Source organism: Microtus pennsylvanicus, chromosome 1, assembly GCF_037038515.1.
Source record: "Microtus pennsylvanicus isolate mMicPen1 chromosome 1, mMicPen1.hap1, whole genome shotgun sequence".
NCBI classification, from domain to species: domain Eukaryota; kingdom Metazoa; phylum Chordata; class Mammalia; order Rodentia; family Cricetidae; genus Microtus; species Microtus pennsylvanicus.
Genome location: NC_134579.1, coordinates 167,499,921 through 167,511,140, shown reverse-complemented (window position 1 = coordinate 167,511,140; position 11,220 = coordinate 167,499,921).

The window sequence follows — 11,220 nt, the reverse complement described above, 5'->3', positions numbered from 1 at the left end:
GTAATTGATATAACAATGTTATAGAACTGACTATGGAGGCTGGAGAGTTGGCTCCGCAGTCATGAGCACTGCTGCTCTTCCCAAGGGCCCAGGTTCAAGTCTCAGCATCCACTCTACCAACCATCTCTAACACCAGCTCAAGGGAATCCCTTGCCCTCTTCCGGCCTCCAAATCCACTGCACAGTGTGGTGCACAGACGCACCTCCAATCAAAACGCCCATACACATAGAATAAATAATGTTTTTTATTTAAAAAGAAGTTAATAGCTTTTTAAAAAATTGATTAGGGTAAAAGTTATGCAATTCTGTAAATATACTACATATCACCAAATTATATACTTTTAATGGATGAACTGTGTGCTGTGAGAGTTAAAGCTTAATAAAGGTGTTTCTGAGACTAACTTTAACCCTTTTTAAAAAACCAAATATTATACAAAAATATTGTGATTGCCTCTGGTACTGAAACCAAAGAGATCCTTCCACTGCCAACGTTCCTGAAGAGCGAAGACGTCCCGCCGCCATCCTGAAGCAATAACTTCACCAGAGACCTTCTTAGAGCGTTCCTCAATTCAAGCAAATGTGCCAATGGAAACACAACGCCCAGGAAGACAGCAGCCAGTTAGAGCAGGCGGCCCATACTCACCAGCAGCAGCAACAGCTGCTTCCAGTAAGTCAGCTCTTTGCTCTGCAGCTCTAACTCGCCCCCACCCCAACAGGACTGGCTCTTTCTAACACCCACATGAGTGGTTTCTGTACGCTCACAGCTCGGCAGCTCTCAGCTCTATTTGTTTAGAGTATTTTTATCCCAAAGAAAGCCCTATCCCCAGCCGTCTTTCAAAGAATCTTGCTGAGAATCCTGAAGAGCCTACATTTTACATTAAAAGAAATCAAAAAATAAGAAAAAAAATCAAGGGCTGGAGAGATGGCTCAGCGGGTAAGAGTACTAGTTGCCCTTCCAGAGGGCCCAGGTTCAGTTTCCAGCACCCACATGGCAGCTCCCAACAGTCTGTAACTCTAGTTCCAGGGGATCTGATGCATTCACACAGAAATACATGCCGGCAAAACACCAAGGTACGTAAAATAAGAATAAAATAATAAAAGAAAAAGAAACCAATAAAGATACACTTGAACTTAGAAGCCTTGACATCCCACAGCATGACAACTTTGTCAGTATTTTGACATGACAGCTCCTGAAGCATTCAGGCAAGCACCGAGGGAATCATGGGAGAATGAGGCCACAGGTATCTCATGGCAGCGCGACCTTTCACCTTCCTTCCTCCTTTTGTTCTCTTTTCAAATTCTTATTTATTTTTTTTTTTTTGGACACAGGGTCTTGTGTACACCAGGCACGCCTTGAACTCCCTATATAACAGAAGATGCCTTTGAACTTCTTTGATCCTCCTGCCTCTACTATCTGTGTTTGTTACCATGCTGGTTTCTGTAGTGTTTAGGATGGAACCCAGGGACTCAGGAACACTAGACAAGTCCTCTACCCAACTGGGCTACAGCCCTAATAATTATAGATGATTATAAAATCAGTTATAAATTAGTCTTCTTTTTTTAAAGATTTATTTATGTATTATGTATACAGAATATACAGTATTCTCAGTATTCTGTCCGCATGTATGCCTACAGGCCAGAAGAGGGCACCAGATCTCATTACAGGTGGCTTTGAGCTGCCATGTGGATGCTGAGAATAGAACCTGGGTCCTCTAGAAAAGAAGTCAGTGCTCTTAACCCCTGAAAGCCATCTTCAGCCCGTGCTATACATACATACACATATTAATATTTAAACCTGCCTAAATACAATTATCTCCTCAAATATTTACCATTTCTTTATAATGAAGACATTGACAATCCCTCCTCCCAGTATATTATCTAGATCACACACTGTGGGGCTAATACACCAAATCTAATGGCTCCTAACTGGCATGCAATAGCCATTAAGCAAACTTTCCCATAACGCCCCTCTCCCAGTTTTCCTTTTTCTACAGATGTTACAGTTTATCATAGAAAAAGGCCTATTTGTGACTCCAGCTGGTGAGGAGCTCATGTTGGCTCAGGACTCACAGTGATAGTGACTATCCTCCCACAGGCTCCTGAATACTAGGCTAAAATACATGTGTGTGTGTGTGTGTGTGTGTGTGTGTGTGTGTGTGTGTGTGTGTGTGTGATTGTTTCTACGTGTATCCTGGCTGTCTTGGAACTCTCTGTGTAGATCAGGCTGGCCTCTAACTCAGAGATCCACACACCTGAGCAAAGGATTAGACAAAACAACAAAACGTCTGCCATGTTACTCCTTCAGTCCTCTGCTACTTAACAACGGAACACATTCTGAAACTTGTTAAGCAATTTTTGGGCAAATATCATAGCATACATACATAACAAAGGGCTCAGTTGAAGGCTAGATGATGTCATCTTGGGGAACACTGTAGTGATGTGTCCCATTGTTGGACAATATACCACCAAACAAAGCTTCCGTTACTGTCCACTGTGCGGTTTTGTTGTTGCCGCTGGGTTTAGGGTATATGTTCATGTGCATATATGTGAGCGTGTGTGGTTAGAGGTCCACCAGGTATTGCTCCTCAGGAGTGCCTCACCTCACCTTAGTTTTTGTTTTGAGTCTGGGTTTCACTATGTCATTCTGGAACTTTCCATACAGACCATGTTGGCCTCAAACTCAAGAGATCAGACTGCTTTCGTTTGCCAAGTGCTAGGAGCATAGCCATATGCACCGCACCTGGTTTCCACCTCAGTTTCTGAGATGGAATCTCCTACTGGGGCTGGGGCTCACTGTGTAGTCTAGGCTGGCAAGTAGGTGAGCTCCAAGGACCTACCCCTAGGACCACAAACGTTAACACCGTGACCTGGACCAAAATGTGCACCTCCGTGACCCAGATTACATACGTGCACTGTCATGACTAGGATTACATACGTGCACCACCGTGACTAAGATTACATACTAGGATTACATACGTGCACTGTCATGACTAGGATTACATACGTGCACTGTCATGACTAGGATCACATACGTGCACCACCGTGACTAGGATTACATACTAGGATTACATACGTGCACTGTCATGACTAGGATTACATACGTGCACTGTCATGACTAGGATCACATATGTGCACCACTGTGACTAGGATTACATACTAGGATTACATATGTGCACTGTCATGACAAGGATTACATACGTGCACCACCGTGACTAGGATTACATACGTGCACTGTCATGACTAGGATCACATATGTGCACCACTGTGACTAGGATTACATACTAGGATTACATATGTGCACTGTCATGACAAGGATTACATACGTGCACCACCGTGACTAGGATTACATATGTGCACTGTCATGACAAGGATTACATATGTGCAACACCGTGACTAGGATTACATACGTGCACTGTCATGACAAGGATTACATATGTGCAACACCGTGACTAGGATTACATACGTGCACTGTCATGACAAGGATTACATATGTGCACCACTGTGACTAGGATTACATACGTGCACTGTCATGACAAGGATTACATATGTGCACCACCGTGACTAGGATCACATACGTGCACTGTCATGACAAGGATTACATATGTGCAACACCGTGACTAGGATCACATACGTGCACTGTCATGACAAGGATTACATATGTGCAACACCGTGACTAGGATTACATACGTGCACTGTCATGACAAGGATTACATACGTGCACCACCGTGACTAGGATTACATATGTGCACTGTCATGACAAGGATTACATATGTGCAACACCGTGACTAGGATTACATACGTGCACTGTCATGACAAGGATTACATATGTGCAACACCGTGACTAGGATTACATACGTGCACTGTCATGACAAGGATTACATATGTGCACCACTGTGACTAGGATTACATAGTGCACTGTCATGACAAGGATTACATATGTGCACCACCGTGACTAGGATTACATACGTGCACTGTCATGACAAGGATTACATATGTGCAACACCGTGACTAGGATTGCATACGTGCACTGTCATGACAAGGATTACATATGTGCAACACCGTGACTAGGATTGCATACGTGCACTGTCATGACAAGGATTACATATGTGCAACACCGTGACTAGGATTGCATACGTGCACTGTCATGACAAGGATTACATATGTGCAACACCGTGACTAGGATTACATACTAGGATTACATACGTGCACTGTCATGACTAGGATTACATACGTGCACTGTCATGACTAGGATCACATACGTGCACCACCGTGACTAGGATTACATACGTGCACCACCATGACTAGGATTACATATGTGCACTGTCATGACAAGAATTACATACGTGCACCACCGTGACTAGGATTACATACGTGCACTCTCATGACTAGGATTACATACATGCACTCTCATGACTAGGATCACATACATGTACCACTGTGACTAGAATTACATATGTGTACCACCATGACTAGGATTACATATGTGCACCACTGTGACTAGGATTACATACGTGCACCACCGTGACTAGGATTACATATGTGCACTGTCATGACAAGGATTACATACGTGCACCACCGTGACTAGGATTACATACGTGCACTCTCATGACTAGGATTACATACGTGCACTGTCATGACTAGGATCACATACGTGTACCACTGTGACTAGAATTACATATGTGTACCACCATGACTAGGATTACATATGTGCACCACTGTGACTAGGATTACATACGTGCACCACCGTGACTAGGATTACATATGTGCACTGTCATGACAAGAATTACATACGTGCACCACCATGACTAGGATTACATACGTGCACTGTCATGACTAGGATTACATATGTACATCACCATGACTAGTTTTTCTGGAGGGTCTTGAATACTGAAGCCAGGTCCTTAAGCTTAATAGATACTTTCCAGACTGTGTCATCGCCCCAAATCCCTCCTCTGTTTTTGAGACAAGGTCTCAGTTCTGTAGCTCAGGCTGGCCTTGAACTCATGACAATCCTCATAGCTCAGCCTCCCAGACATACTGGGGTTAAAAGCATAAGCCTTCTTGGAAAGGCTACTAACTGTAATGCTTCAACACCATGTCAGCTGGTATTATTGCCCATGGCTGGTGTTGCCCATGGTTGGTTTGTCTTAACTTCGCTCTCAGAGAATGAGAGTGTTTTCTCTCTTGCCTGCACTCCTTTCCCTGCGCTGTACAGCCCACTGCTCCCCACACCCACTTATTCCCTGGGCCACACTGTGCCTCTGTCCTTGAGGAGCTTTTATCTCATCAGAGCATTCCTGCCTTCAAGATTGTTTAACTCGGTGTGTCCCCAAAGAAGTATTGGGGACACACTCAACACTCCTTCAGTGGAGGTACATGAGAAATGGGTAGAAACGAAGTCTGATAGGAACTGCAAACAATTCTAGAAGGCCAGTGGAAGTGATGGTGCCCGCTGGCACCTACAGAGATGTCCCTACTCTGTCTTCCACCATTGTTGTCAAGTAACTGACGATGGGGAAGTTGGGAATATAGGATGTAGTGGTTTGAAAGGAAATAGGGAATAGCACTATTAGGCATGGCTTTAAAGTCCCCTATGCTCAAACTGTGACTAGTGTCACGGTTTACTTCCTGTTACCTTCAATCAAAGCAGGAATCTTACCTCCTTCTCCAGCATCATGGCTGCCTGTATGCCACCATGTCCCACCATGTTGATAATGGACCTCTGAAACTGTAAGCCAGCCCATTAAATGCTTTCCTTCATAAGAGTTGCCATGGTCATGCAATAGAAACCCCGAGATAAGGGATCGGGAAAATAAACACAAGCTGGTGTGTGTGAACCGTCAAAGATGACTTTGATTGCAGCAGTTACACAGGAGCCTGTTCCGTGTTTACCTTTAGTATTTGGTATGCAACGGGACTCCCAAGGTCAAGCACACATCTCAGCCTTGGCGTGGCCCCAACTCTGGTTCACCGGAGAAAGTACATAGAAGGCAACACAGACTCCAGTATTTATTTCCTTTACCAGAACTGCTGACCTGCGGCTGAGTATGCGCAGACGCATGCACAGGCAGGCATGGGGCTGGAGCACTGCTAGATGTGAGGCTGGAAACACGCTCTGTGTCACATGTACATACGCATGTGCACACACACACTGCTTCTCCGATGCTGGGCTCACTGCTGAAACCTACCATGCTCAATCGGTTTCTTTCGTGGTGCTGAGGATTGCTTCATGGGCTGGAGAGGTGACCCAATGGTTAGAGCAAAACCGGCTCTTCCAGAGGACCTGAGCTCAGTACTAGTATCTTACTGGGAGCTGTGAATCCCCAGATACTGAATTTCTTGTAAACAACTTGTTTGCCTCTGTTCTGAGACAGCCTGCAGCTGCTCTGAGACTCAGGAGTTCCTGATGGCAGGGGAGTGGTTTCTGGTGGATTTGGCTGGGACATGGCTATCAGTTAAGGATCCCTATATAAGCGGCTCTGGTACACGATAAGGGGGGCATTCCTGTTTCGAGGATGACCCGTGTCTCTGCCTCTTTGTGTGTTTCAATCTCCAGTCCCTTGCACGATTCACAAACTGTAGGGTAGTGCATAGATCGCAGATGGGCATGGCACACTACAGTACCCACCCATATCCAGCCGAGCTTAGTACCAGTACCCACCCATATCCAGCCGAGCTTAGTACCAGTACCCACCCATATCCAGCCGAGCTTAGTACCAGTACCCACCCATATCCAGCCGAGCTTAGTACCAGTACCCACCCATATCCAGCCGAGCTTAGTACCAGTACCCACCCATATCCAGCCGAGCTTAGTACTAGTACCCACCCATATCCAGCCGAGCTTAGTACCAGTACCCACCCATATCCAGCCGAGTTTAGTACTAGTACCCACCCATATCCAGCCGAGTTTAGTACTAGTACCCACCCATATCCAGCCGAGCTTAGTACCAGTACCCACCCATATCCAGCCAATCTTAGTACCAGTACCCACCCATATCCAGCCGAGCTTAGTACCAGTACCCACCCATATCCAGCCGAGCTTAGTACCAGTACCCACCCATATCCAGCCGAGTTTAGTACCAGTACCCACCCATATCCAGCCGAGCTTAGTACCAGTACCCACCCATATCCAGCCGAGCTTAGTACCAGTACCCACCCATATCCAGCCGAGTTTAGTACCAGTACCCACCCATATCCAGCCGAGCTTAGTACTAGTACCCACCCATATCCAGCCGAGCTTAGTACCAGTACCCACCCATATCCAGCCGAGTTTAGTACCAGTACCCACCCATATCCAGCCGAGCTTAGTACTAGTACCCACCCATATCCAGCCGAGCTTAGTACTAGTACCCACCCATATCCAGCCGAGTTTAGTACTAGTACCCACCAATATCCAGCCAAGCTTAGTACCAGTACCCACCCATATCCAGCCGAGTTTAGTACTAGTACCCACCCATATCCAGCCGAGCTTAGTACCAGTACCCACCCATATCCAGCCGAGTTTAGTACTAGTACCCACCCATATCCAGCCGAGCTTAGTACCAGTACCCACCCATATCCAGCCGAGTTTAGTACTAGTACCCACCCATATCCAGCCGAGCTTAGTACCAGTACCCACCCATATCCAGCCGAGTTTAGTACTAGTACCCACCTATATCCAGCCGAGTTTAGTACCAGTACCCACCCATATCCAGCCGAGCTTAGTACTAGTACCCACCTATACCGAGCAGCCCACAAACACAACTCCAGGGGAGCTGACACATTCTCTTCTGGCTTCCACAGACACCCATACTCACAAACATACAAGCAATAAAAAAAATTTTAATTAAAAAAAAAATCCAGGGGTTGGAGATGTTTCAGTGGTTAAGAGCACCAGCTGCTCTTCCAGAAGTCCTGACTTCAATTCCTAGCAATCACATGGTGGCTCACAACCATTTATAATAGGATCTGATGCCCTCTTCTGGTGTGCAGGTGACATGCAAGCGAAGACTATATACATAATAAACAAATCTTTAAAAACAAAACAACCCAGGTGTGGCGGCATTGATGACAGTACTCTGGAGCCAGCGGCAAGCGAACCTCAAAATAGGTAAATCCTTTTAAAGGCAGTGGGCGTTGTGGACATTACACCCCCTCGGCTAAGGACTAACTTGAGGAACCTAAGTTTGCTGTTCTTTGGTACACAGTATTAGGAGGAAGGGTGGGGCTGGTCTCCAGGAGACTGATTACTCTTCTATCTACAAATACCCAGGTTCTCCAGGCACCTATAGCTTCCAAGAGCTACCCCGATCCTCAAGTGCCTTGCACCTTACCTCGCCAGTTCTGAGCTCTACCCTTCCCAGATCCACTCGGTTAAATTCCTTTGCGGGCTGGGAATGGAGCTCAACAGGAAAGCCCAGCACAGCACCCGAAGCCCTGGGTGAAAACAGTAATAGCACGGGGCAGGACTGCACCAGTGATCGCATCATCACTTTCAAACAACCGTATTTTAAACTACAAAGCTAGCTTGTCTTTTGAGATGGGGTCTCACTGTAGCCCTAGCTGGTCTCGAATTCAAGGCATCTGCCTCCCTAGCAGTGAAGTCAAAGCTGTGCGTAACATCCAGGTCAGGCAAATCTAAGTAGGAAGATTTCTAGCAAGGCAGTAAGAGTAAAACTAGAGATCAAGTTGTAGTCGTGTGCTGGGGTTCGGTGCACACTCCCGGGAACCAGACTCAGGTGGTGTGCGAACAGCAGTCACTTCTGCTCTCCAGAGCTTCTGCCCAGCATGTGAGACACGGGTAAGCGCTTGGCTCTCAATCCGTAAGCTGTTACTAGAAAGCGCACCTGTCTTTCCCAACCCTTGTCTCTCTCAGCAATGTCTGGTGCCATTCCCTACTGCATGCCTGGCCTTCTAAGAAGGTAGAGTTTCCCGGAACCGTGTCTCCGAAGACAAACTGGCCACGGACAGGCATCTTACACAAGGCAGTGGCTTCCTAAGAATATGCCACACTACACCAGCAGAGATTTCCAGCCCCTAACACCCCAGCCTCCTTCTGTTTGGGAGAAGCCTCATCCTAAGAATATACCACACTACACCAGCGGAGATTTCCAGCCCCTAACACCCCAGCCTCCTTCTGTTTGGGAGAAGCCTCATCCTAAGAATATACCACACTACACCAGCGGAGATTTCCAGCCCCTAACACCCCAGCCTCCTTCTGTTTGGGAGAAGCCTCATCACTCACCAGTGTGTAAACCCTCTCAGGAAAGTCTCCTCCTCTTAAAGCTCTGCCCACGCACTCACTCTGACTTCACCTCACTTCTTCTGTCACCCAAGTTACCGTCCACAGGGCTGGTGGCTCCTCACTCTCAAAAAACCAAAGGAAAGAATATGGGGAGGGACAGACTGTCACAGCAGGCACAGATAGTACACTGCGGCCCAATGGCACAGGTGAAAACCCGCTCTGAACTGTAGTGTGTAACAGACTGGGCCAGCAGGGTGGCCCAGTGGGTAAGGGCACTTACCTAATGTAGAGCCTGAAACTGAGTTCAGTCCCCACGGGCTAACCGACTCCACAGTTGTCTTCTCACCATACCCACAGTGACATACATGCACAGGCACACACATCCACAGTTGTCTTCTCCCCATACCCACAGTGACATACATGCACGGGCACACACATCCACTGTCTTCTCACCATACCCACAGTGACATACATGCACACACATCCACAGTTGTCTTCTCACCATACCCACAGTGACATACACGCACAGGCACACACATCCACTGTCTTCTCACCATATCCACAGTGACATACACGCACAGGCACACACATCCACAGTTGTCTTCTCCCCATACCCACAGTGACATACATGCACGGGCACACACATCCACTGTCTTCTTACCATACCCACAGTGACATACATGCACACACATCCACAGTTGTCTTCTCACCATACCCACAGTGACATACACGCACAGGCACACACATCCACTGTCTTCTTACCATACCCACAGTGACATACACGCACAGGCACACACATCCACTGTCTTCTCACCATATCCACAGTGACATACACGCACAGGCACACACATCCACAGTTGTCTTCTCCCCATACCCACAGTGACATACATGCACGGGCACACACATCCACTGTCTTCTCACCATACCCACAGTGACATACACGCACAGGCACACACATCCACTGTCTTCTTACCATACCCACAGTGACATACATGCACGGGCACACACATCCACTGTCTTCTCACCATATCCACAGTGACATACACGCACAGGCACACACATCCACAGTTGTCTTCTCCCCATACCCACAGTGACATACATGCACGGGCACACACATCCACTGTCTTCTTACCATACCCACAGTGACATACATGCACACACATCCACTGTCTTCTCACCATACCCACAGTGACATACACGCACAGGCACACACATCCACTGTCTTCTCACCATACCCACAGTGACATACATGCACATGCACACACATCCACTGTCTTCTCACCATACCCACAGTGACATACATGCACATGCACACACATCCACTGTCTTCTTACCATACCCACAGTGACATACATGCACACACATCCACTGTCTTCTCACCATACCCACAGTGACATACACGCACAGGCACACACATCCACTGTCTTCTCACCATACCCACAGTGACATACATGCACGGGCACACACATCCACTGTCTTCTCACCATACCCACAGTGACATACATGCACAGGCACACACATCCACTGTCTCCTCACCATACCCACAGTGACATACATGCACATGCACACACATTCCGTCTTCTCACCATACCCACAGTGACATACATGCACGGGCACACACATCCACTGTCTTCTCACCATACCCACAGTGACATACATGCACAGGCACACACATCCACTGTCTTCTCACCATACCCACAGTGACATACATGCACGGGCACACACATCCACTGTCTTCTTACCATACCCACAGTGACATACATGCACATGCACACACATTCCGTCTTCTCACCATATCCACAGTGACATACACGCACATGCACACACATTCCGTCTTCTCACCATACCCACAGTGACATACATGCACGGGCACACACATCCACTGTCTTCTCACCATACCCACAGTGACATACATGCACGGGCACACACATCCACTGTCTTCTCACCATACCCACAGTGACATACATGCACGGGCACACAATTCATTAAAAAATAAAA